General features: G+C 37.8%; 1 long non-coding RNA gene across 3 annotated transcripts in view; it reads left to right on the forward strand.

Annotated features, from left to right (window-relative positions):
* Nucleotides 1-26,396, forward strand: part of LOC112640019 (uncharacterized) — a 53,000-nt gene that overhangs the window by 25,544 nt on the left and 1,060 nt on the right. The gene's annotated exons all lie outside the window — the stretch shown is intronic.

Below are 26,396 nucleotides of genomic sequence, written 5' to 3' on the forward strand. Positions count from 1 at the left end.
AGCCCAGGGAAAAGATCTACAATCACAATTCAGAGTACAATTTCTACTGAATGCATGTTGCTTTTGTACCATTGTGAAGCTGAAAATTTTAAGTTGAACCATCTTAAGTCAGGAACCATCTGTATTGGCAAACACTGATTTGAGACCCTAAGCAGTGATAGGAGATTGGAGAAGCCTCCTCTATACTCCATGTGCACCTTCCCCCACCACTCTCACAAAATAGCTGGAGAAATCCTTTTAAAAACAACTCAGTCAGATCATATGACCTCCCCACTTAAAATGATCCATGGCTCAGGGCTTTGCATAACATTCATGAATAAGAGCTAAAAGTCCTCTGGATTCTGGCCAACTCACAAACTCATCTCATACCACTCTTTCCCATGAACTTTCAGGTTTATTCATGGTGGAAATTTCCTTGTTGTTTCTGGAAAACTCCAATCCCATACTCTTTTTAAGGTCTTTATACTCATTGTTTCCTCTATCTTTAACTACATATCCATACATACCCTCTTATATATCCATGGCTTGTCTCCTTGCTTACTTAGATCTTTGCTCAAATATATTTTTTTTCAGGGACCTTGTGTGACTATTCTATTCCCTTTTTTCTAGCATTCATGCCTGCTTGGCAATCTGTTATGGGAACATCTATCTACTGTCTACCCCGCTGGAAAATGAGTTACGTGACATTAGAGATTTTGCCTGTTGTGAACACGGATGGATGTATTCCTAGTGTCTGGAATGGTGTCTGATATATATTTGGTGTATAATAAGTATTTGTGAGATGGATAAATGAATGAACAAATGAGAGCAATACAAAATAATAGTTACGGTCAAAGAAAGTTGGGCAAATGAGTTTATAGGTGTTTCTTGAGAATATATCCCCAATACAGATTTTCATGATATGAGTGATTGATTTATCTGAATTGGACTTGGCAGGAATAAAAAGATGGAGGGAAGGAAAGAATGGGGAGCAGAGATGGTATAGAGGTGGGGAGACAGAAAATGGAGTAAAGATCAAGATGAAAAGTAGTATAGTTATTTGTCAACTGTCCTGAGACAGAAGATTCAGTTAAGCCTGAAACAGTCAGTGTCTTTGGTGGAAATCCATGGAAAGATTGCATGATTAATTTTATTTTATTTTTTTTTTAATTTTTTATTTATTTATGATAGTCACACACACAGAGAGAGAGGGAGAGAGAGAGAGGCAGAGACACAGGCAGAGGGAGAAGCAGGCTCCATGCACCGGGAGTGGGACCCCGACGTGGGATTCAATCCCGGGTCTCCAGGATCGCGCCCTGGGCCAAAGGCAGGCGCTAAACCTCTGAGCCACCCAGGGATCCCGCATGATTAATTTTAAGGGTTTCCCTGACCAGCAATAAAGATGTGAAGCGGATTGTCAAGGAACTTGGTAAGTGGGTAAGGAGATTTTGTTGACATGCTCAAGGCAGGAATTGAAAAAAATAATCAAAGGTCCTGGAGAAACAGAGGAGAACTGATAAGATCACAAGAAGACACTGAACTCCATGGGGGCATCCCAGGAGTTTTCAGAGGTAATTTGAAATCACATGAAATTTTTACTTCGTGGGGTGACTCACCTACCCCTGGAGTAAGATGTGGCTCCATTGTAAAGAAAGAAGAAAAGACTAGGATTTGTTCTGGGTGCACACTAAAATTGGCAGTGTTGATAGAGGAAGATGTTCCACAATGGAAGTAGTTCTGTGTCTTACCCATCCTTCTAACTGTGAGTATTTAGGAAGAATCTTGATTTTGACCAAAACCAAGCTATCAGGAGTTGTGAAATCCAAGCACCTCTTTCCAGTTGTACCTCTCCATTAGTTGGAATAAAGAGGTTGGCTGTGAGCTGTCAGTTTTTTTCTTGTCATATAGCTGGTGATTCATTAGGATTTTCCAGAGAGAATTACATAAATTAACTTCTTGTTTTCATGCATGTCAGTGCTATGGGAAGTCTTCATGTGACTTGCAGCATTGAGGTTGCCCTCTGAGAAGGTTTTAATATGTCTGACTCATTTGTCTATGCATTCTTCACATAACCTTAGCATGGCAGGCCTGAAGTGGGAATGCTTATGCTAAAAGCTAAGGTAAAGGTAATTTTTTCTTTTTAATTAGTGAGATACATGTTTAATCTTCCTTTCCTTTTGTGTTATATGGATTTGTTTTGGTGCGTAAGAGTAAGAACAATGAGATCCAATGGACTTAATTGGGTCATTGGTTCACACTGACCTGTGTTCTAACCTTGAGAAATTCCTGAAGGTTTTTTTTTTTTTTTTTTTTCCCCAATAGGAAATAGATAAATAGCTATGAAATTACTCATGGTGTAGGAAGCTATTACATACAGGGCATCCTCATGAATATCGAAATGTGTTCTTGACCCGGGTCCACTTTTCACTGTAGGATTTCTTAGCTCTGTTTTTTTTTTTCTTTGCATTTAATAACTTTCCAAAGCCAAAAGATACATCCTTTTGTTAACAAAAATTCTGTAGGGCACACAATAAAGTAAAATAATAATACAGGTTTAGGCTGCGAGGATAGTCACTGTGGAAAAACTATGATCAAGTTTCTAATTTTCTCCATTATCTAGGTCAGTAAGGAAAATAGTTTCCCCACTTTGTTTCCTCTTTGTTCCAAACTCAGTTTCTAGAGATTTGTAGAGTTGCAGGTTTTCTCATTGTGACACAAAGATTAACCATTTTGGCAATCATCATCTAAATTAAAATGGGTGATACAAAAAAGTTCAGATCAAGAAATACACAATGCAGCTTAATGATTGAAGACTCAGTCTTGAAACCACTGGGATTGAAATTTCATGGCCTCTGCGGATGACTCACTGCTTAGCTGTGTCATGAGTTTCATTTTGAAATGAAATACACTGTGTGGTTTCATTTGAGGCTTTGTGTTGATGCAAAAAGGAAATGAGCCCATATTGGGAAGTTAGGTTGAAATACATATAATTAATGATGAAAAAGTGTCAAGCTGTTGTCTGGCCATTCTTCTCACCTCTGTTCTGGCATTACCAGGTTGTTCTGTAATCATCTGTCTGTCCCTCCAACTTGTCTGAGAACTCACAAAGAGCAGGAACTGGGTCAAGCAAATAGAAGGTGCTCAATGAACAAGTCAACATGAGTTTTATGGGAGTGAAATCCTTAGCTCAAATCTTACTGCGTAATTGTCGATGAAGAGACTCTTTTCATCTTCAGTGCATTTACACACTGGACTTAAGCACAATCTTGTTTATAGAAGCTATTTTACAGTATTATTTTCACAGTAATACTCACATTCCCAAACCTGGATATTCTCTTGAAACCCATGGGGAAGGAGGTGTGGGGAATGGAGAAAGGATAGTAGAAACAAAGAGAATGAAAAATGGAGTAAGATTAATTATTTTACATTATTTTTTAGTTGAGGGGAGATTATTTTAAGGTTAATTTTAAATTATTTCAATTTACCTCCAAATTCTTGGAAGATGTATGATGTCTCAGACTCTGTTCTAAGGATACTAGTCTTGGTGTCTGATTTCAAGGAATTTATATTCTTGTGATGAGGAGGGAGGAAAAAGGTGTTTTGAGTAACAAAGAAACTAGAGAGGAAGAAAACACTCTATGTGATAAAATATGTAACTGAATTTTGAAGTGGTACTATTTAGTCTTTAGAGACATAAACTTTTAAGTCAGTCCAGGACTGAGACTGGTTCTACCACCACCGTTGAGCTCTGAGACTACAATTACTTATGTGCAAAATGGGAATGATAATAACAATGCACTAGACGGTTTTTATGAGAATTAAATAATATCATTCATATATGTTGTGCACCCAACACTGAGCAGCAGATCAATAATGATTAAATGTGAGAATGGAAAGGGCTAGAAAATAGTTCGAGTAACTGAGTTCATTTTAAAGTTTCTGTTGCAAATTCATGTAAAATATAATGTTTTCTTGTGGGTTGGCATTTGTGCTCTAGACCAAACCAAATCACTATGTAATTGATAGTCACTGAAAATAAACATGGAAATCAGAACTTCATGCTGAAAACTTTACTGAAGTAAGTATCTTGAACCTTGCTCTTAAAAGAATACACATCAGAGTACAGAGAGCTGCTTCATTTCTGATGACCAAAAAAGACTATTGTCCAAATTATAACCACACAGTCCAAGAGAGATATATGTACTTTCCATCTGTACTTATTAGAGAATAAGTTTGGGATTCTGGAAGAATTGGAATAAGTGCTATAGAGAGGACCTGGAGAAATTGTTGAAGTTTGGTAACTTTTCAAAACTGAATTTCCATTTTCTGACCTACATGAACATTTCCCTTTCTTTTAGACTATGAACTCCAAACCTTTGTTGGGGAGAGCCTCTTTTTCTCTGTCTTGGTTAGCCATTTGCCTTAGGATTATTGAGTTCCATGTGAATTCTGAGTGTCTCCTGAAGGGTAAGTCTGGCCTTTTTTTCTACTTTATAAGGTAGCCTTTTTTTTTTTCCTTGTCAAGAACATTGTTCTAGATTCTGTTACTGCTCATTTCCTCTTGGTTTTGCTCCATTCTCTAGGTCCTACCTTTCCTCCAACTTTAATCTTTCCTCCTCTGCCCACAAATATGGTGAGGGCCCTTCCTATCCTGAAATATCCTCCTCTGACCCTGCTACTCGAGCAGCTAGTACTTATCTTCTGTTACCACCAAACTTCTCAGAGTACAAATTCTGCTTTCACTTCTTGCTCGTGCATTCATTTCTTAACCTCTTGTACTATGACTTCCACCTCTACCTTGCACCCCTCTATGAAACTACAAGGTCACCAGGTAATTTGTGGAAATTTCACTTCTTGGAACTTTCTCCTGCTATGGCCTCCTTGATACCATGGTCTGCTGGTTCTTTAATCTTTCTGAGAACTTCTACCTCCTTCACTAGTTGCTTTCCTCTGCTCCTTCTGCTCATCCACTCACATTGCTTTGCACAAGAATTTCCTCGATCTCTTTGCCCTTCATCTCAAAATCTCTTTCCTGATGATTCCCAAACCTAACAATTTCCAACTGTTGTTAGTTAGGGTTTTCTTAAACAATCAGTCAGAATTTCAAACTCAGCATATTTAAAACTAAGCTCATTAACTTAGCACTTGAAAAAACTCCAACCTCTGTCTTCATTTTGTTTTTATTAGTGACAATAGTACTAATGAGTCATTCTTCACAACTCAAGAAAATTTTTATTCTTACTTCTCATGCTCCATGCATAATACATTCGATTCTATATTCTTTCTATTTTGGAGTCAGGTAAATCTGGGTTCAGATCATGGTTTTGCTACTTACTACCCTTTTGGCCTTGAGAAAATTATTTAAGTTCATGGCATCCTTATCTATAAAGTGTGGATCATAACATCTCCCTAGATAGCTAGTTGAGAGGATTAGATAAAAGCTGCACATTTTATACTTACTACTCAATAAATAGTAATCCTATTCTTTTCCCTGATCCTAGTTATAAGGGGGTTCATACTCACCTTTTTTCTATTAATGGACTAATTCTTATCAAGGTACTTCACGTAGTTCCCCACACATAGTTGTTATTCACATGTTTTTTCTCCTTCCTTCCTTTTGTTATATTGTCTCCTCAGTTCAGACTCACATTGCTTCTTGTCTGGACAATTGATGTGGCTCCTGCCCTGGACATTGGGATTTACCTTGCACACTGCTGGCTGATTCACCTTCCTGAGGCATGCTCTGGGTAGACCACTTTCCTACTCAGAAATCTCCACTGCTTCATTATTTCCCAGAAAATGAAGTAGCAAAACCTATAGTTTAAGTCACATTCAGAGACATATGTGTCATGATTTTCCTACACATGGCGTCTGTTTTGGCCAAGTGGTACCACTCTTTCTTTCAACATGTCCTGATGTTTTTGTTCTCTTGCCTTTCCTCCTGGGTCTGGAATGATATCTAAACAGTCTCCATCTGCCAAATCCATTTCTAACATGATGCATAAGACTAGAGCTTTTCGAGACTGTGTCTATTTAATATATCTGTTTTTGAAATACCTAGTCTAGCCGACCCTCAATCCGTTTGGCTTAATTAAAATAGTAAAACTGACGTACAGAGCCATTTGTGAAAGTGAATGTCTTATAGACAACAGAACCACTATTTGTGAGAGAAGAAAGATTGAAGAGGAATAAGAAGAAGAAAAAAAGAAATGGAGTTCATTTAGGGAATGAGGTATTTCTTTTTTCGTTGGGTCAGAAAAGTAGGGAATGCAGAGAAGTATGAGTCCCAGGAAAAGTAGCAAGAACTAGGATTATGCGAACAGGGTGAGGGGGCTTTGAAAGCAGTCTCTGTTCTAATCTCATTGTAATCTTGGCTTACAATAATGATTAACATTCCAAGACAGAAGATATGGTGGCAAACTGCCCTGTATTTAAAAACAGAGGAAACGCCCTGGAAAGAATGAGATGCGGTAAAGAGAGGAAGTGACAACGTACTGGAAAGGCTAGCTATATAAGTCATCACAGGGGGACCCTAAATCCCAGCATGTGTCAGGCAGGCTGATGTGATCCTGATACCATTCATGTCACTGGGGAAGAGCCACTTGTCACTTTGACACAAGCAATGATAAATCAGTCTAAATACTTGGAAGGGTCTAAGTGCTGAGTACATGGTGGTGCTCAATAAAAGCCTGTTATTGATGGGCTGCAGTTTGTGACAGGGCTTCTCTAGGGTGAGATCCAAGAGTAAGTAGGGGAAGCACTTCAAAAGCTGCTTAGGTGTGCCAGATTGCTCAGTAACATCGGGACAAATAGGCCTGCCTTGGCTAAGATATGATAAGCATATTTTATGCTTCCAGGGGCTGTTTGTTTCATAACTTTAAATCATAAATGAGAACTTGATGTCTTCCAGGAAGATCTTTAAGCAGACAAATTAAGTATGAATTTAAGGAATTCTCTGAGGGGCGCCTGGGTGGCTCAGTCAGTGAGGTGTTTGGCTCTTGGTTTCAGCTCAGGTCATGATCTCAGGGTCGTGAGATCGAGCCCCAGGTCAGGTTCTGAGCCCAGCGTGGAGTGTGCTTTTCCCTCTCCCTCTGTTTCCTCCTGCTCCCTCTAAAATAAATAAATAGAAATCTTTGAAAAAGTGATTAGGAAGTTCTTTAAGATCAGAAGTAGCAGTTTATCCCTGACGAGGCCTTTCTTCTAGTTCAGACACCTTACATCTATGTGTTTGAAAAGTTCCATGTCATCATGAATTTGTTGGAAAAGGAATACTTAATACATATTTTAAGGCATAATATGGAATGTCAATAGTTTCATTGAGCACATTTGGAAAATCAGAAGAAATCGTTGACAGAGTGTGCTTTTGGAGAATTCCGCAGAAATTGCTTGGGCGTTCAGGGTTAGTGAGGGCTCTGGCCGTGACTGTCACCCCTCCTACAGATTTGTGTGTCTTAGATTTGGAAACCTGCTAATAACTCAGGAGAAATATACCCATCATTTACCATCAAACATACTATCATAAATACAGCAAGCAAAGACCAAGGAAATGGCCAAATTATTAATACTGATGTTTTAATTCAAATGATTAACTTAATTCTCCCAAATGGTTCTTCACACTTTCAGAGCCACACAAATGAGTTATTTGAGATGCTTTTCACTTGCTTTTCTGTTTCACTCTTGTCTGGTAGTATAGAGGCTTCATTCTCTGAGGGGGAGTCTAAGATTGCCTTTGAGGAAAACTTGAAGCAATTTCTATTTAGCCTTTTTGGCTGTGCTTTTCATTGAATTTGGTGCTCTTCCTTAAACTTTGCATGATTGGGTTTTAAATACTTCTGCCAGCATCATGGTCTCTGACAATTATTATTCCAGGATTTCATGAACAGAGGTCACAAAACTTAACTAAATCTCCAAAATACTAAGGAAAATACTTTAAGTTAGAATGTGAGAACAGACGATGATTGCTTTCTGTTGATTTACTGCTCATTTGACAGGATATTGCAATCAGGCTTTCTACTATTAGCTTCGTGTGGGAAAACTTAGGAAACGCTCCATAGATGTCACATCTGTGGACAATTTCAGGTTTTTCTGAATTTCCCTTATTATCGTCTGCATTTTCACTGGTTTCAAGTTTGCTCATCAAATTTCCTGTTTTTAACCACTGATCCATGCTCCCAGTTGAATATACAGTTTGAAACTATTCACTTGAGAAAGTTAAATGTAGTATAACTTTACAACACAAAAAGACCTCAGAATTTGGGGTTATTTTGTGTTATGGGAGAATTTGCTGTTTAGAGAAAGAACTAAACATAGATATGTATTTGTAAAAGATATTTTAATCTTATAATTGCAGTGCTCATGGGAATTGTGTGTGTGTGTGTGTGTGTGTGTGTGTGTGTACGAAAGTTAGAAAAACTCCACTGATTCTTAATGGGACAGACTCATTTAAAGAATGCATCGAGTGTAAAGACTATGGACTTGCCTAGACTATTGCTGTTCTTTCTACCAGGTAATGACACTACCTTAAGCCATTTTCACCTTAGATATGTTTTCAGCTTTCCTTCCTGAAGGAGTCCTGTTTGTACTACATGATGTTGGCCACTTTGATTGGAGAAGTGATGGTAACTCGATCAGCTTAGACCAACCAAATACTCTTTTCCATAATTAGGGAATTGGGATTGAAACTTTCTGGTTTAGGCCGGATCCATTTTCTTATAGTCAAATTTCTACGAGAACGCCAATCTCCCCTTAGGTGGACATAGTACTAACCTGCAGTTACTTTAGAAAAGAAGTACTGGCCAACGATACCCATTAATACCCCCTGAGGTATGGAGAACATTCTCCTCCTTGAAAAGCGAATACAGGCCATTATGTATTTTCATGGTTTGTTTTTATTTTATACTCTTCTGACTCTTCTTTCAGGCTTTTGTTTGTCAATTCTTCTTGCAAATTTGGTGAGGATAATCATGATTCTATCCAGTTCTGTGCCTTCTGGGTCCATACTTTCTATACTGGTCCTTCTGAACTTTTTAGTTGAAAGTGTAGCACAGAGACATCTGATCATTGAGAACATACCTATTTTCCAACATACCCTGGCAGAGATGTAACCTTTTTCCTTTTGTTCACCTGTGATGACGTTGGAGTTTTCCAAAAGGAACTTCGGCAGAAACTAAGGGTGGGGTATGGTGGGTGTGGAAGGGTGGGATGATGAAAGAGTAGAAATCAACGAATTCATGTGGTACAGAGTTCTAATGTGTCTCTTATTTCCAGCCAAGATCCACTGTGGCTAGGACAGCTTTGGCGCAGGTAGCCCCCGGTTCCTGGACTAGTTTTAAAGTAGTCTATATGTTTGAATGAGGGTGAAATTAAAGAAAAGAAGATGCTAAAAGCACAAACTATGGAAGAAGAAAAAACAGGTAAATGGGATTTCATCAAAGTTAAAAACTCTTGTGCTTCAAATGACACTACCAGGAAAATAAAAGGACAGCCAATGGAACGGGAGGACATGTGTGAAAGATATAAGCATAGAAAAGATGCTCAATATTATTAGTCATTAGGAATATGCAAATCAAACCCACAATGAGATACCACTTCTCATCCAGGAGGATGGCTAAAATCGAATTAAAAAAACCCAGACAGGGATCCCTGGGTGGCGCAGCGGTTTGGCGCCTGCCTTTGGCCCAGGGCGCGATCCTGGAGACCCGGGATCGAATCCCACGTCGGGCTCCCGGTGCATGGAGCCTGCTTCTCCCTCTGCCTCTCTCTCTCTCTCTCTCTCTCTCTCTCTCTCTGTGACTATCATAAATAAATAAAAATTAAAAAAAAAAATTAAAAAAAAAAACCCAGACAATAACAAGCTTGTACATGTGCATATGTGTGAGTGCATGTATGTTTGCATTTTTTTGCTGGACTGTTTCTGTTACTTTACATAAACGGGGGCACATGGAACATGAATTATATTTGGGTTTTGCTGTCCTAGCCCTTTATAATTTACTCTGACCTTTACCACGTATCATCATCTATCTCATTTGGTCCTTATAGCTATGTAAGGTGGGCGGAGTAGTTCATTATTTTTCCTTTCTTAAAGATGAAGGTCAGGGTCAGAGATGTGAAGGTATTTGCCCAACTTATCCAATAAATGGTTAAACTAGGACTTAAACTCAGATTCTTTTTACAAGAACCCATGCTCCTTCTTGGATAGGACTGCATGACATTTCATTGCAATGTCTGGATAACTTAGAAATAGTGCATTCACCAGATGTCAGGGTTTCTGGCTGCAACATTTGTCACCCTATTGATGGCCAGGTTAATCTGCCTGGCTTTTTTCCTTTCTCTCTCTTTTTTTTTCCCTGCTCTACTGAATCCCTCCTGAAGCTGTGTACTTGGTTGAAGAGGATAACCTTCTCTGACAGAGGACGACTGTTCTTCACTGTGTCATTTGTTTTCTTTAAAAAAAAAATGATAATGGATTTTAAAGGATATGTTAAAACATACTTCTAATATTTTCACATTTTCTTGGCACCTGAAAATGAAGCTAGTGAACTAGATATTTTCAAAATGCTTCCAGCTCAGGAATTCCATGACCTTTCCCTCACTGATAATGCAAAGCTGGTAAACTTCACCTCTTTCTGGGATATTGGTTTAGGAGACTTGGTGGTTGTAAATGATGCCTAACAGTTTTTAAGTTATCTGCATGATCTTTAGATAACAATAAATTAAGTTTCAGATTCTGTCAATATTTCCTTTACAACTCAAGAGCCAGTGATCTTATAGAGCAGTTGCAGCACTTAAAAAAATATATATTGCCAACTCTTTGCCTTTTTTTCCTCTCTTCTTTTGAAACAGGCTATAGATGTATTGGCATTGCTCTCTCTTCATTGACCTTGTGGGAAATGATCATCCTTCCATTTTCCCAAGAATTGAAAATATATTTCTCAGAAAGAAGAGGGCTGGAACTAAAGTGGTGGGCTGAATTAAGCATAGAAAGTCAAAATATATGGGAATATGTTGAGAAATGAGAGAGTCAATTTTAGGACAGCTTATTTTTAGCCATTTTCCTTTTGCTGTCTCTATAAAGGCCACAGAGAGTCAAGAGAAGTGGTTCTCCGACCAAGTGATAGTTCAGAGATACAGCCCATAACGAGAAAGAAGAGTACGAAATTTCTTTGAAAAGTATGAAGAACTAGTCAAATGTACCATACTAAATTTCCAACCCAGTCTTGTAGAGCCAGGAAACTAACTTTAGTTTCTACAGAGGTGCTTCTTACAGAGGCTGTTTCTAAGATGTGTCTGCAGGTCAGCTAGTGCTTAATTCCATAAGAGAGTTAATACCTATTTCATCAAAGTATATTATGAAGGGTTTATTCTGATTAGTCAGACCTCATTTATTTTATTTCACGAAATGTACATATTTCTCTTTCCTGATAATAAAAAATAAAATGTAAAAACTCATGAAAAAAGTAAAGTTAGGGGCACCTGGGTGGCTCAGTCAGTTAAGTGTCTGACTTGGGCTCAGGTCATGATCTCTGGGTCCTGGGATTGAGCCCTGCGTTGGGCTCCCCACTCCGTGAGGAGCCTGCCTCTCCCTCCCCCTGTGCCCCTCCCCCTGCTCATGCTCACTTTTGCTCTCTCTCTCTCAAATAAGTAAATAAAATCTTTTTTTTTTTTTAAAGAAAAGTAAAGTTAAATATCTGAAGAAGTACATAGTTTTTCAAAAATCTTTTAGAGGGATTGTGAACTAAAAAAGTCTGAAACCATGATGCAAGAATATGTGGCACTAACACAATTGGGGCTGACCATTGTTTCACAATATCATGGGGCTTTGGAATATTTTATAACTTAAATTTTCAAAAGATGATTTTCTCATAGCTGTTCCATAGAACATATTTCAATGAAGGTTGAATATAGTTCTTCAAATCTGTAATATCTTCAAACATACTGTTACTATTTGGTATTTACTATTTACTTGAATGTATGAATATATTAAACATTCTGCTAAGCACTTTTCACATAAAATCCTATGTAACGGCACCATGATCTCCCTCCTGTCTTCACTGAGGGAAGGAATTGGCAAAAACGGTGTATGTCTAAGTTGTACAACCTCTTTCGAGACATATGCATATATAGAAATAATTGCAACAGTCAAGCTAATGAACATATCTATCATTTCATGTAGTCACCATTTCCTTCCTTCTTTTTTTTTTTTTTTTTTGGTTTTATTTTTAAGTAATCTCTACACTCAACTGGGGCTTGAACTCGCAATCCTGGAGATCAAGAGTTGCATGCTCCACTGACTAAGCCAGCCAGGTGCCCCCTCCTTTCCTTCCTTTCTTTCTTGTGGTGAGAATACTTAAGATCTACCCTCTTAGCAAATTTCAAGTATACAATACAGTGCTGTTAACCACATTGACACTACCGTACATTAGATCTTCAGAACTCATTCATCTTGTCTAATTGAAATGTACCTTTGGAACAACATCTTCCCATTTCCCCCTCCCCTGAGTCCCTGGAAACCACCATTATACTCTCTATTTTAACAAATGTGGCTATTTTATTTATTTTATTTTTTTATAAATTTATTTTTTATTGGTGTTCAAGTTGCCAACATACAGAATAACACCCAGTGCTCATCCCATCAGGTGCCCCCCTCAGTGCCCGTCACCCATTCACCCCCACCCCGTGCCCACCTCCCTTTCCACCACCCCTTGTTCATTTCCCAGAGTTAGGAGTCTCTCATGTTCTGTCTCCCTTTCTGATATTTCCCACTCATTTTTTCTCCTTTCCCCTTTATTCCCTTTCACTATTTTTTATGTTCCCCAAATGAATGAGACCATATAATGTTTGTCCTTCTCCGATTGACTTATTTCACTCAGCATAATACCCTCCAGTTCCATCCACGTCGAAGCAAATGGTGGGTATTTGTCGTTTCTAATGGCTGAGGAATATTCCATTGTATACATAGACCACAGCTTCTTTATCCATTCATCTTTCGATGGACACCGAGACTCCTTCCACAGTGTGGCTATTGTGGACACTGCTGCTAGAAACATCGGGGTGCAGGTGTCCCTGCGTTTCACTGCATCTGTATCTTTGGGGTAAATCCCCAGCAGGGCAATTGCTGGGTCATAGGGCAGCTCTATTTTTCACTCTTTGAGGAACCTCCACCCAGTTTTCCAGAGTGGCGGCACCAGTTCACATTCAAATGTGGCTATTTTAGATTCCACATATATGTGAGATCATGAATTATTTGTTTCTCTGTGTCTGGCTTATTTCACTTAGTATAAATGTCCTCCAGGCTCACTTATGTTGTCATAAATGTTAGGATTTCCTTCTTTTTCAAGGCTGAACAAATATTCCATTGTATATACACTCACCACTTTTGCTTTATCTATTCATCCATCAACGGACATTTAGTTTGTTTGTATATCTTGGCTGTTGTGAATAATGCTACAATGTACGTAGGAGAATAGATATCTCTGAGATATTGATTTCATTTCCCTTGGATAAATATATGCAGCAGTGGGATTGCTGGATCATGAGGCAGTTCTATTTTTAATTTTTTTTTTAAGATTTTATTTATTCGTGAGAGACACAGAGTGAGAGAGAGAGAGAGAGAGAGAGAGAGAGAGGCAGAGACACAGGCAGAGGGACAAGCAGGCTCCATGCCGGAAGCCTGATGTGGGACTTGATCCCGGGTCTCCAGGATCATGCTCTGGGCCGTAGGCAGGTGCTAAACCACTGGGCCACCCAGGGATAGCCTGTTTTTAATTTTTTGAAGAATATCCTTACTGTTTTTCATAATGGCTATGCTAATTTACATTCTCACCAAATTGTGCAATGGTTTCCTTTTCTGCACATTCTCACCAACATTTGTTATCTCCTGTCTGATAGTCATTCTAGCCGGTGTGAAAATTCTCACCTGTTTTCATTATAAATAAATAAAAACATTGTGGTTTTGATTTGCATTTCCTTGGTGATTAGTGATATTGAGAAGTTTTATCATATACCTCTGGCCCTTTATGTGTCTTTTATTTTTATTTTTGAGAAAGGTCTATTGACGTCCTTTGCCCATTTTTAAACCTTTTTTTCTATTGAGGTATATGAATTACTTATATATTTTGAATTTTAACTCCTTGTCAGATATGTGGTTTGTAAATATTTTCTCCGTAGATTGCCTCCGTAGATTGCCTTTCATTTTGTTCATGGGTTCCTTTGCCATGCAGAAGCTTTCAGCTTGATGTAATCCCACATGTCTTTTGCTTTTGTTGCCTGCTTCTTGTGTCACGTTTAAAATATTATTGCCTATAACAATGTTAAGGAGTTTTTTCCTTATGCTTTCTTCTAATATTTTAAAAGTTTCAAGTCTTATGCTTAAGTCTAATAATCCATTTAAGTTGATATTTGTAGATAGGATGAGATAAGAGTCCATTTTCTGTCTTCTGCATTTGGATATTTAGTTTTCCCACCATGGTTTACTGAAGAGACTATCCTTCCCTCACTGTGTTCTCTTGATACCTTTGTTGAGGATCCGTTGATCATAGATAAGTGGACTTATTTCTGGGCATTCTGTTCTGTTCCATTGGTGTATATATCTGTTTTTATGTCAGTACCATACTATTTTGGTTACTATAGCTTTGTAATATGTTTGGAAATCAGTGAGTGTGATGTCTTGAGCTTGTTCTTCTTACTCAAGATGGTTTTGACTATTCAGGATCTTTTGTAATTCTACATGAATTTTAGATTGTTTTTCTACTTCTATTTTGTTTATTTATTTATTTATTTATTTATTTATTTATTTTAAAAGATTTTATTTATTTATTCATGAGAGAAACAGAGAGACAGAGAGGCAGAGACACAGGCAGAGGGAGAAGCAGGCTCCATGCAGGGAGCCCGACGTGGGACTTGATCCCGGGTGTCCAGGATCATGTCTTGGGCTGAAGGCAGGGCTAAACTGCTGCGCCACCCGGGCTGCCCAAGAAGTAGTATTTTGATGGTGATTGCATTGAATCTGTAGATCACTCTGAATAGGATGGACATATTAACAATGAACATATTAACATACGAACAATACTATTTCTTACCATATGCACGAAATGTCTTTCCATTTGTGTCTTTTAAAATTTACTTCACTGATGTTTTATACTTTCAGATGTATAAGACTTTTACCTCTTTGGTTAAGTTTATCCCTAAGTATTTTGTTCTTTTTGTTGCACTGTGAAAGAGATTGCTTTTTCAATTTACTTTTTGGATTGATGTTTGTATACAGAAATATAACTGATCTTCGTCTATTGGTTTTGTATCCTATAATTTTACTGAATTGTTTATTAGTTCTAACCATTTTTTTGGTTAAGCTTTTAGAGTTTTTACACATGTGATCTTGTCATCTGCAGATAAAAGATACTTTTACTTTTTCCTTTCTGAGTTGGATGGCTTATTTCTTTTTCTTGTCTAATTGCTCTGGCTAGGACTTCTACTATCTACTATTATGTTAAAAAGAAATTATGAGAGTGGGCATCCATGCTGGTAACAGATCTTAGAGGAAAAGCTTTCAGTGTTTTCCTATTGATTATAATATTAGCTGTGGGCTTTTCATAGATGGTATTTATTGTGTTGAGGTAAGTTCCTTTTATTACTATTTTTTTCAAAGTTTTAATCATGAATATGTATTGAATTTTGTCAAATGCTTTTTCTGTGTCTATTAAAATGATCATGTATTTTTTTCCCCTTTCATTTGGTTACTGTGGTGTATTACACTGATTGATTAGCATTTGTTGAGCCATTTTTGCTTCCCAGGATTAAATCCCACATAGTCCTGATTTATGATGCTTTTAATGTGCTGTTGCATTTAGTTTGCTAGTATTTTACTGAGGATTTTTGCATCTATGTTCATCAGAGATATTGGCATTAATTTTCTCTTCTTTTAGTATCGTTGGTTTTGGTTTTAGGGTGATGCTGGCTTCATATAATGAGTTAGGAAATGTTCCCTCTTCTTTTTTTGGGGATGAGTTTAAGAAAGATTAGTAATAATTCTTTTTTGAATGTTTGGTAGAACTTACCTATGAAATCATCTGATCCTGGGCTTTTATTTGTTGGAAGATTTTTTTAAAGGTTTTTATTTATATATTTGACAGAGAGAGAGAGAGAGAGAGAGAGAGAGTGCACAAGCAGGGGGAGCATCAGGCAGAGGGAGATGGAGCAGCAGACTTCCTGCAGAGCAGGGAGCCCGATGCGGGGCTTGATCCCAGGACACTGGGATCATGATCTGAGCCAAAGGCAAGGCAGACACTTAACCAGCTGAGCCAGCCAGGCACCCTGGAAGATTTTTGATTACTGATCCAATCTCCTTATTTGTTATCAGTCTATTTAGGATTTCTATTTCCTCTTAATTTAGTTTTGATAGGTTGTATGTTTCCAAGAATGTAACCATTTCTTGTAGGTTGTCTCCTTTGTTGGAGTATAATGGTTCATAAGAGTCTCTTATGATTCTTTTAATATTTGAGATACCCATTGTAATATCTCCTCCTTTATTTTCTGACTTTATGTATTTGAGTCTTCCTTTTTTAGCTTTATTGAGGTATAACTGACATAATTATAAGATACTTAGAGTGTACATCATGATGATTTGACATATGTTTACATTGTGAAAAGATTCCTCCCATCTAATTAATGAACACTTGTGTTAAGAACACTTGTGCATTTGAAGGAGCAGTCCTTTATTCTAGACTTTGTGGACTAGCTTCACTTGTGAGTGCCATTGGGCTAGGGTGCTGCAGCTGGAGGTGGGAGGTGAAGCAGTGAAGCAGTGTGGACTCCGGGCAGCTCTACTAGTCAGCAAAGACTGTGGGGGTCCTTGGTGGGACAAGCTGTGTGTATCCATGGCAGCAGTGAGGGCTGCTGTAGGCCTGGGTAGTTAGAGCTTCTGGGGTTCTCCTGCTCCCCATATACCCATGGGCGAATTTGGGGCCTTCTTCTTGCCCAAACACACCAGGCTGGGGGATAGGGTGATGTAGGTAAAATGCTTTCTTTGCTTTTCTATGTAGCTATCATCAGTTTTTGTGTTCCACTGGGTTGTTGCAGCTTTCTTGTTATACTCTGGAGCTCACCCAGAGCTGGCCTTTTTTTTTTTTTTTTTTTGTGGGTAGTTTTAAAATTGCTGGTTTTTTTTAGGGGATGAGTACTAGGTCCTTCTAGCCTCCCATCTTGCTGATGTCACCCTTGATAGCACCGTAATCTTAATGAGACTGGAATTATTACTAATTGCGTTGAGAAAAGTAAGGCTCAGAAAAGTTATTAACTTGTCCTAAGAATGTACATAGCAGAAAAGCAATATGAGAATTTTTTTTTTTCCAGTTTGACTTAGGGCTCCTATTCTTAACTACTTTTCTTTTCTTTTTTTAAAAAAGATTTTATTTATTTATTCACGAGAGACACAGAGAGAGGCAGAGACACAGGCAGAGGGAGAAGCAGGCTCCCTGCAGGGAGTCCAATGTGGGACTCCATCTGGGACCCCAGGATCACTCCCTGAGCTGAAGGCAGATGCTCAACTGCTGAGCCACCCAGACGTCCCTCTCAACTACTTTTTTTATAACATATCCATGATATTATTCCTGCCTACCTTCCAACTGATTATTTCCATTTGTATAATATTCCTCTGAATATAGGATTATTATTTTTAGTGTCTTGAGTCTTAGGCTGAGTTCTTATGGTAGGCCACTCTGACTTTTAGAATAATGGTTACTGTGTCAATTTGAGTCTATTCAAGGACATATGGGTGTCTAATATTGGGGAAGCCCTGTTGATTTCTCATCAATCTATCCAAACTCATTTACTCATGTAAACTGTTTTGTGTAAGTAATAATTCCACACCAAACCCAGACAGCAGCATTTCTTTTTGGAGTGGGGAGTGAGGATTTGTACTCAAGAATGGTGATAAACTGATAAATGTTCTAAATATTACTGGATCTTTTATGATATTAAATGTTCATACTACCATTAAAGGGAATTAACGGTATGCCAGGCACAGCTAGGATCTATATTCTTAACTATAATACTATTTCACCTCAATGCAGTATTAGCAATAATGTCATAAAACTGAGTAGAGAGAGAATCTGTTCCCATCAGTGTCTTTTGGGAAAGCAATGGACCCAAGCATTATTTTCCTGATTTCATTTAAGTAAATATACTTTGCAGGTGATACTTGTGCTATCACTAGATGTCTGGCCAAGGCAATGACAGAAATTATTTTAGATGCCTCATTTTCTCAATAACCTCTTAAAATAATATAAAAAAATACCTTGTGACTTAGTGACTTGATTTTCTTGGTTAAATAGCAGTGCTGATTTGTTTGTATATATATATTCACTTCATTGGCCATATATGTAGATTGCTTTGTAAATTAACTTTGTAGGGGATACTGTGGTCTACTACTCAGAGTCCCTGCTTCAAGACTGGGATGCTCCTTCCTTCAGTTCCCTAAAATATTGGCTGCTGACAGCTTTCACCCAAGTCCCTCTCTGGAAATTGTCCTTTCCCAAGACTATGCTGTGTTTGGAAGCTGCCTGCGTCCAATGACTAGGGGATATGCAAAATGTCCCAGGCTCTCTTACCTCAATTTGGAACAACTCTGAGGTGTTATCCCATCTCTGCCCTCCCAATGGCATTTGGTGAAACATCTGTTGTTTCTATATCACAGTTCAATCTCGCCTTCCTCCTAATCCTTCATTCTTTACCCTCTTACAGATGTTCAATCTGCAATTGGGGGGAGGAAGAAAGTCTGAATGCAAATCTCCCCTACAGTCTTTTCCTCAGGGAACATGACTTATCATAGCTAAGATAGAGTTTTAATTTTAAACTGATTTCTTCTTGTCACTCATTCAGCATTCTGGTCTGTCTCCCTCCTCCTGACAGTTGTGCACTCTAGGAAATCAAGCTTTTTGATAATCAGTGTAAGTATGATACAAGCAGGAAGGCAAGTTCATGAAAAGTAAAATTTAAGAGAAACTTGGATTCTTGTCAGTCCTTCATCTGCATTAGAATGGTTAGAGATCTTTCCGCATAATGGTACCTGACAGGAAAATTGAAGACATTCATTCAATTAATATTTTGGGTACTTTACATAAGGCATTGTGAAAAATTAAAAACACATTACTCCTGCCTGCAGGAAAAGAAACAAATAACTCTAAAACAAAGTAAGAAGAGGGCAACATTAGTGTTTCTAATAAAGTGTTAGGAGTTCTCTCTCTTTTAAAGATTTTATCTATCTATTCATGAGAGACACACAGAGAGAGAGGCAGAGACATAGGCAGAGGGAGAAGCAGGCTCCCTGCAGAGAGACCCCCCGATGTGGGACTCGATCCTGGGTCTCCAGGATCATGCCCTGGGGCTGAAGGTAGACGCTCAACCACTGAGTGACCCAGGCCTCCCTAAAGTGCTAGGAATTCTGATTAGAAAGGAACAGTTTTAGATAGAGTAATAGAGCGATATCTGAAAAGTGTGATATTTAGAGGATATTGGAGAAGGGCTTAGTATAGCCGAGGACAAGACCTGAGTCAACTCAGCATTTTAAATCAGCTAACTGATTTTTAAAAAGCACCTGATTCTCTGATATTTTGTTAAATATTGTTGGTGCAGTACGAGTCAGTTTGAAGTTAATTGATTTCGCCAATGAACTAGTCATTTAACATTTATGTGGCTTCCCATTCCCATTTTATTCCTTTTATGCTCTGCAAGTTCAAGTGACCATCTCAATAATTTAAAATTCAAAGATTCCTTGGAACTCTGTATGGGATAAATCATGAGAAAATTTAGCAAGGACTTAAGTATGTTCACTTGTGTTGATCAACCATCCACTCTTAGCCCTGGACTCCCCACTTCTTCCTGCCTTAGGGATTCTAACTGTTTTTACTCTGTTAATAAATTTTTTTTTTTTTACTTTTTTTTAAAAAAAATTTATTTATTTATGATAGTCACAGAGAGAGAGAGAGGCAGAGACATAGGCAGATGGAGAAGCAGGCCCCATGCACCAGGAGCCCGACGTGGGACTCAATCCCGGGTCTCCAGGATCGCGCCCTGGGCCAAAGGCAGGCGCCAAACCACCGCGCCACCCAGGGATCCCAATAAATGGTTTTGTCTGAGTTTATGCTGGAAGCAAAAGATCCGGTGAGGGTGGTTAAAGGAAATGGGTGTCATGGGTTAAAGGAAATGTCAATGAAGTGAGAATCCAAGTGGGTGAATATAGACATTTAACTTCTGTTCCTTTAAATTTGAACTTGAACTTCCCATTTCAAGACAGTGATTTAGTAATCTAAGTTGGAATCAGTTCTGCATTAATGCTTATTGAGAGATGTCCCATTCCTGAGCAGAACAGGAGGGTTCAACAAGCAACCCCTCAACCAAAAAGTAATCTTTGAGATTTTCCCCCAAGATTGTTTCTGGACTTCTTATATATTTTTTAGGGTTTATCTGCATGCAAAACAGCCTTAGGAGCCTCACCAGATCCGTGGATTTGCCATTTATTTTGCTTTGTGGCCACAAATAGAAATCCTTGAATCTATCGGTGAATGCAAGTCAGTGGTGGTTTGCTAGCTGAAGGAACACACGAGGAATGAATAGCCAACTTACCTAATTCACATGTTATTTTAGTTCTTTCTTTTATTTTACCTAAGCTTTTATTGAGATTGTAGTTTTGGAAAACATGGCAGGGGTAGGGACGGGTAAGGGTTGCAGAGTAGAAAGAAGAAAAACTTCTGATTGAAAATAAAGCTCCCCTTCTTTGCTCAGTCCTTGGCCTCCTTGTGGCATTGGATCCCATTCCTCATGATTTTATTCTAGACAATAGAACCAGTCAGGCCTGCAGCACTTTATCTCAGACGTTGTATCCTACTTTGACAAACATATCAACAGATAATAACTGTGTGGCTTCTCTGTTCTTTCCTGAAGCAATAGCTCTTCATTATTTGGAGCTCGGAAATGAAAAAGAACGGTTCCAAAGAATTAAGGCATTTAAGTTGAATGTTTGAAAAGCTTTTATTACTATTATTATTTTTCAACTTGGCAGTGAGAATGTTCTAAGAAATTCTGGACAATCAACTCCATGGAAAATCCTTTATATTTTAAATTTATTTAAAGCTCCTGTTAAGAGAATTTACATCAAATATTTACATTTTACAACTAAATAGATCCAGCCATCAAAATCAAAACTGTGGTGCATTGTTTGTGTTTAAAAGATTCAGTCCCCTCTGGTAACAAGTTTTATGGAAGGAAATTAGTTCTTTTATAGAAGGAAATATTTTAAAATATCTGCGGCTGTTTTTTAAAGAGAAAGTTGAGCATATATAATAATAGTAAAAGTTAATTTTTAATTCAGCTTGTACTATGTACTAGATACAGTTCCACAGGCTTTATAAGCATTAACTCATTTAATCATCATTAAACACATTAGTTTGATATTATCCTTATCTCCTAGCTTAGGAAACCAAGGCACAGAGAAAGTAAAGAGGTTGCCTGAGGACCCACAGCTAACAGGTTGAAAAGCCAGTACTTGTTTCTGGGCGGGCTGCTTCTAGAACTATGGCTTCACTGGCTCTAGCAAGCTGCCATTTTATAGATGATGAAATTGAGTCCTAAAGAGATGAAATTACTTGCTGAGATCATATCCTTTTAAGCTGTAGAGTTGGGGTTTGACCTCAAGTACCTTGGGTCTCTTTGCAATGCTTTTGTTTTTATTTTAAGTTGACCCATGGGTAATACTCAAAGAAAATGGAGTCATTCAGTCTGAAGAACACTGAGAGGCTGAATAATATTCGGTTGTATGTATATATCTCACTTTGTTTAGCCAATCATCTCTTGATGGATTTGTGTTGTTTTCACCTTTTGACTATTTTGAGTAATGATGCTATGAACGTAGGTCTATAAGTACCCAAATCCCTGATTTTCAATTTTTTTTGGTATATAAGTGGAATGGAATTGTTGGATCATATGATAATTCTATTTTTAACTTTTTGAGGTATTGCCACACTCATTTCTACAGTGGCTATACCATGTTACATTCCCACCAGAAATGCACAAGAGTTCCAGTTTCTGCATATCTTTGCCAACACTTGTTATTTTCCATTAAGAAAAAAATAGCCGTCCACATTGGTTAAAGAGGTGTCTCACTGTGATTGTGATTTGTATTTCCCTAATAACTAGTGATGGTGACATCTTTTCATGTGCTTACGGACCATTTGTATATCTTCTTTGGAGGAATGTCTAATCAGATCTTTTGCCCAGTTTTGAATTGGGTTGTTTGTATTTTCATTGTTGAGTTGTAGGAATTATTCCATTGTTCTGGATATTGATTTCTAATCAGATAAATGACTTACAAATAGTTTCTCCCATTTTGTGGGTTTTCTTTTCACTTTCTTGACAGTGTTCTTTGATGTATAAAAGTTTTACGTTTATGAAGTCCATATTATATATATTTTCTTTTGTTACTTGTGCTTTTAGTGCCATATCCAAGAGATCATTGCAAATCCAATGTCATGAAGGTTTTCTTTCATGAGAAAACATACAGTTTTTGATAAAGAAAAGCCTTAAGGGAAATAGAGAATAATTGAGGTCAATGTATAATCATTTCTAAACAAAGAAGACATATAAGAAATATACAGTTGTTCAGAGAAGAGAGAGAAAATTCAAGTACCTGAATGAAATCCAACTTCTTATCAATTTACTTTCTGCAAAGAGAGACTAACTAGAAACACAGAAGACACAGTGTTGCCCAAGCAAAGAAGAGTAAGTACGCTAAATACTTGGGATAAGTCACTATTGGGTAATCGTTTCAAAGAAATAATTTGCATTAACATAGAACTTTGTATATATTTATCTATTGCATATGTTTTATCTCCCAAATCCAATTAGGCTTTTAAGAAAAGGAGAAATCTCGTTGTGAGGCAGTGGATTGATGGCAGATAGGCATGAGCAGTTAAGCAATTTTTGCAAGCAAGGAGATCTGATTTTGCAATCCAGGAGACTTTTCACTTTTCACTGAAAATATGTTTGTATCGTTTTATTTCATTGATGAAAAGAAATTGTTATGGCATTCCTGTATCCTGAAGTTTCCAGGGCACTTTCAACTTCAGTTCATTTTGTCCTGTTAAGACTAGACAACTTGATTTTTGGTTTAGAAAGGAAGGATTTCCAACATATCTAGATAATATTTTTACAATGCCATGTTAATTACCTTAGCAATTACTTTCAAGTCAGAATGTGAATTTGAAATTAAATACTAAGTACTCCCTTGGAATGGTCTAGGTCTGTTAAGAACTCTGAACTGTGGTTATGATTTGTATTTCCCTGATACCAGTGATGTGGAACATTTTTTCATGTGTCTGTTGGCCTTTTTTTTTTTTTTTTTTTTAAGATTTTATTTATTTATTCCTGAGAGACACACAGAGAGAGGCAGAGATACAGGCAGAGGGAGAAGCAGGCTCCATGCAGGGAGCTTGATGTGGGACTTGATCTCAGGACCCTGAATCACGCCCTGAGCCAAAGGCAGACGCTCAGCTACTGAGGCATCCAGGTGCCCACTCTATTGGCCATTTGTATGTCTTCTTTGGAGAAATGTCTATTCATGTCTTCTGCCTATTTATTGACTGGATTATTTGTTCTTTGGGTCTTGAGTTCAGTAAATTCTTTATAGATCTTGGATACTAGTCCTTTATGATATGTCATTTGTAAATATCTTCTCCCATTGCATAGGTTGCCTTTTAGTTTGGTTGACTGTTTCCTTTACTGTGCAGAAGCTTTTTATCTTGATGAAGTCCCAATAGTTCATTTTTGCTTTTGTTTCCCTTGTCTTTGGAGACATTTTTAGCAAGAAGTTGCCATGGCTGAGGTCAAAGAGCTTGCTGCCTGTGTTCTCCTCTAGGATATTATGGATTCCTGTCCCACATGAAGATCTTTCATTCATTTAGAGTCTATTTTTGTGTGTGGTGTAAGGAAATAGTCCAGTTTCATTCTTTTGCACGTTGCTGTCCAATTTTCCCAGCACCATTTGTTCAAGAAACTGTCCTTTTTCCATTGGATATTCTTCCTGCTTTGTTGGAAATTAGTGGGGTTCTCTATTCTATTTCTGAGTTCTCTATTCTGTTCCATTGATCTATGTGTCTGTTTTTGTGCCAGTATCATACTGTCTTGACGATTACAGCTTTGTAATAGGGCTTGAAGTCCAGGATTGTGATGCCCCAGTGTTGTTTTCTTTTTCAATATTCTGCCATTTAGGGTCTTTCCTTGTTCCATACAAACTTTAGGAATATTTATTCCAGATCTGTGAAAAATGTTAATGGTATTTTGATAGGGATTGCACTGAATGTGTAGATTGCTCTGGGTAGCATAGAAATTTTCACAATATTTATTCTTCCAATCCAGGAGCATGGAATGTTTTTCCATTTCTTTGTGTCTTCCTGAATTTCTTTCCCATGTGTTCTGTAGTTTTTAGAGTATAGATCCTTTACCTCTTTGGTTAGGTTTATTCCTGGGTACCTTATGGTTTTTGGTGCGATTGCAAATGCGATCGACTCTAATTTCTCTTTCTTCTGTCTCATTGTTAGTGCTTAGAAATGCAACTGATTTCTGTGCATTGATTTTTATATCCTGCCGTGTTGCTGAATTCCTGTATGAGTTCTAGCAATTTTGGGGTGGAGTCTTTGGATTTTCCACATAAAGGATCATGTCAGCTGCAAATGGATAAGGAAGATGTGGTATATGTATGCAATGGAATATTACTCAGCCATCAGAAAGGATGAATACTTCCCATTTACATCAACACGGATGGAACTGGAGGGTATTATGGCGAGCAAAAGAAGTCAATTGGAGAAAGACAGTTATATGGTTTCACTCATATGTGGAATATAAGAAATAGCACAGAGGATCAGGGGAGTAGGGAGGGAAAACAGTATAGAAAGAAATCAGAGAGGGAGACAAACCATGAGAGATCTTAACTATAGGAAACAAACTGAGGATTGCTAGTGGGGGATGGGGTAATTGGGTGATGGGCATTAAGGAGGGCATGTGATGTGATGAGCACCAGGTGTTATGGATTATTGAATTCTACATCTGAAACTAATGATACCATATGTGAGCTAATCAGATTTAAATTAAAAAAAAAAAGAAGGGATCCCTGGGTGGTGCAGCGGTTTGGCGCCTGCCTTTGGCCTGGGGCGCGATCCTGGAGGCCTGGGATCGAATCCCACGTCGAGCTCCCGGTGCATGGAGCCTGCTTCTCCCTCTCTGCCTGTGTCTCTGCCTCTCTCTCTCTCTCTCTCTGTATGACTATCATGAATAAATAAATAAAATCTTAAAAAAAAAAAGAACTACAAACTGAATTTTAATGCTGCCCTAATATCTGAAGCTTGATTTTCACTTTTTGTTTGTTTTATAATTTTTTTGTTGGACCACTATTAGAACTGAATCCCTTTATCTTTATCTTTTATTTTTTGGGAACTTATTTTTTTTCTTCTTATAACTTTTGGATCCTCAGCTTTGGGAGAGGCCAGATCATGAAGGGTCTTGTCAAGATCTGTGGACTTTATCTGGCATAGACAGGGAAACCACCGAGAAGACAGGGTCATTTTGGTTTGTTAGAAGGCTGACTCTGGGAGTATTATGGAAAAGAGCCTGGAAGCAGGTGGGATGGGGTTGATGGTTTTACTCCTTTCATATTCCAACCTCATTGGGGAAAGAACCTTATATTGGTTATCACAATCCCACAAATAGGGAGAAAATGGTTTGCAAAGGAAAAACACAACCAACACCCAAACACAAAAAGTTCCTATGAGTTTCTATCATTAAAACCTTGAGATTTTTTTGGTAATAGTTACCAAGCAGACAGCCTCTCAAATGCTAAACACATACGCTCACCATCATTACCGCTTCACTCTTTATTTCTATCAGGCAGGTTTCTTTGCTTCCATTTGCTTCTCTGCACTCTAGAGCAACTGGTCAGAGGCTGAGCCTGGGGATTGGGAGAGGCAATTTGTATTCTGAAGTGGAGGCTATACATTTCTTATTTCCTCTTGGAAAATTTCAAATATACACAACAACAGAGATAATAGTGTCATGACTCCCCACCCACATTCCTGTCACCCATATTCAATAATTAGGACTCTTATGCCATCTTTACTTTATTACTAAACTTATCCTTTGGTGAACATCTTAAAGATAATTCTAGTTCTTATGTCACTTTACCCCTACATAATTCATTAGGCACCTCTTAAAAATATGAATATTTTCTTACATAACTCAATTCCATTTTTCACATTTAATGATATTAACAAGAATTCCTTGGAATCCTTTAATACCCAGTTTACATTCAAATGTCCCCTATTGTCTTTATTTTTATTTATTTATTTTTTAAAGATTTATTTATTTATTTATGATAGACA

Source organism: Canis lupus, chromosome 33, assembly GCF_003254725.2.
Source record: "Canis lupus dingo isolate Sandy chromosome 33, ASM325472v2, whole genome shotgun sequence".
In the NCBI taxonomy this organism is placed as follows: domain Eukaryota; kingdom Metazoa; phylum Chordata; class Mammalia; order Carnivora; family Canidae; genus Canis; species Canis lupus.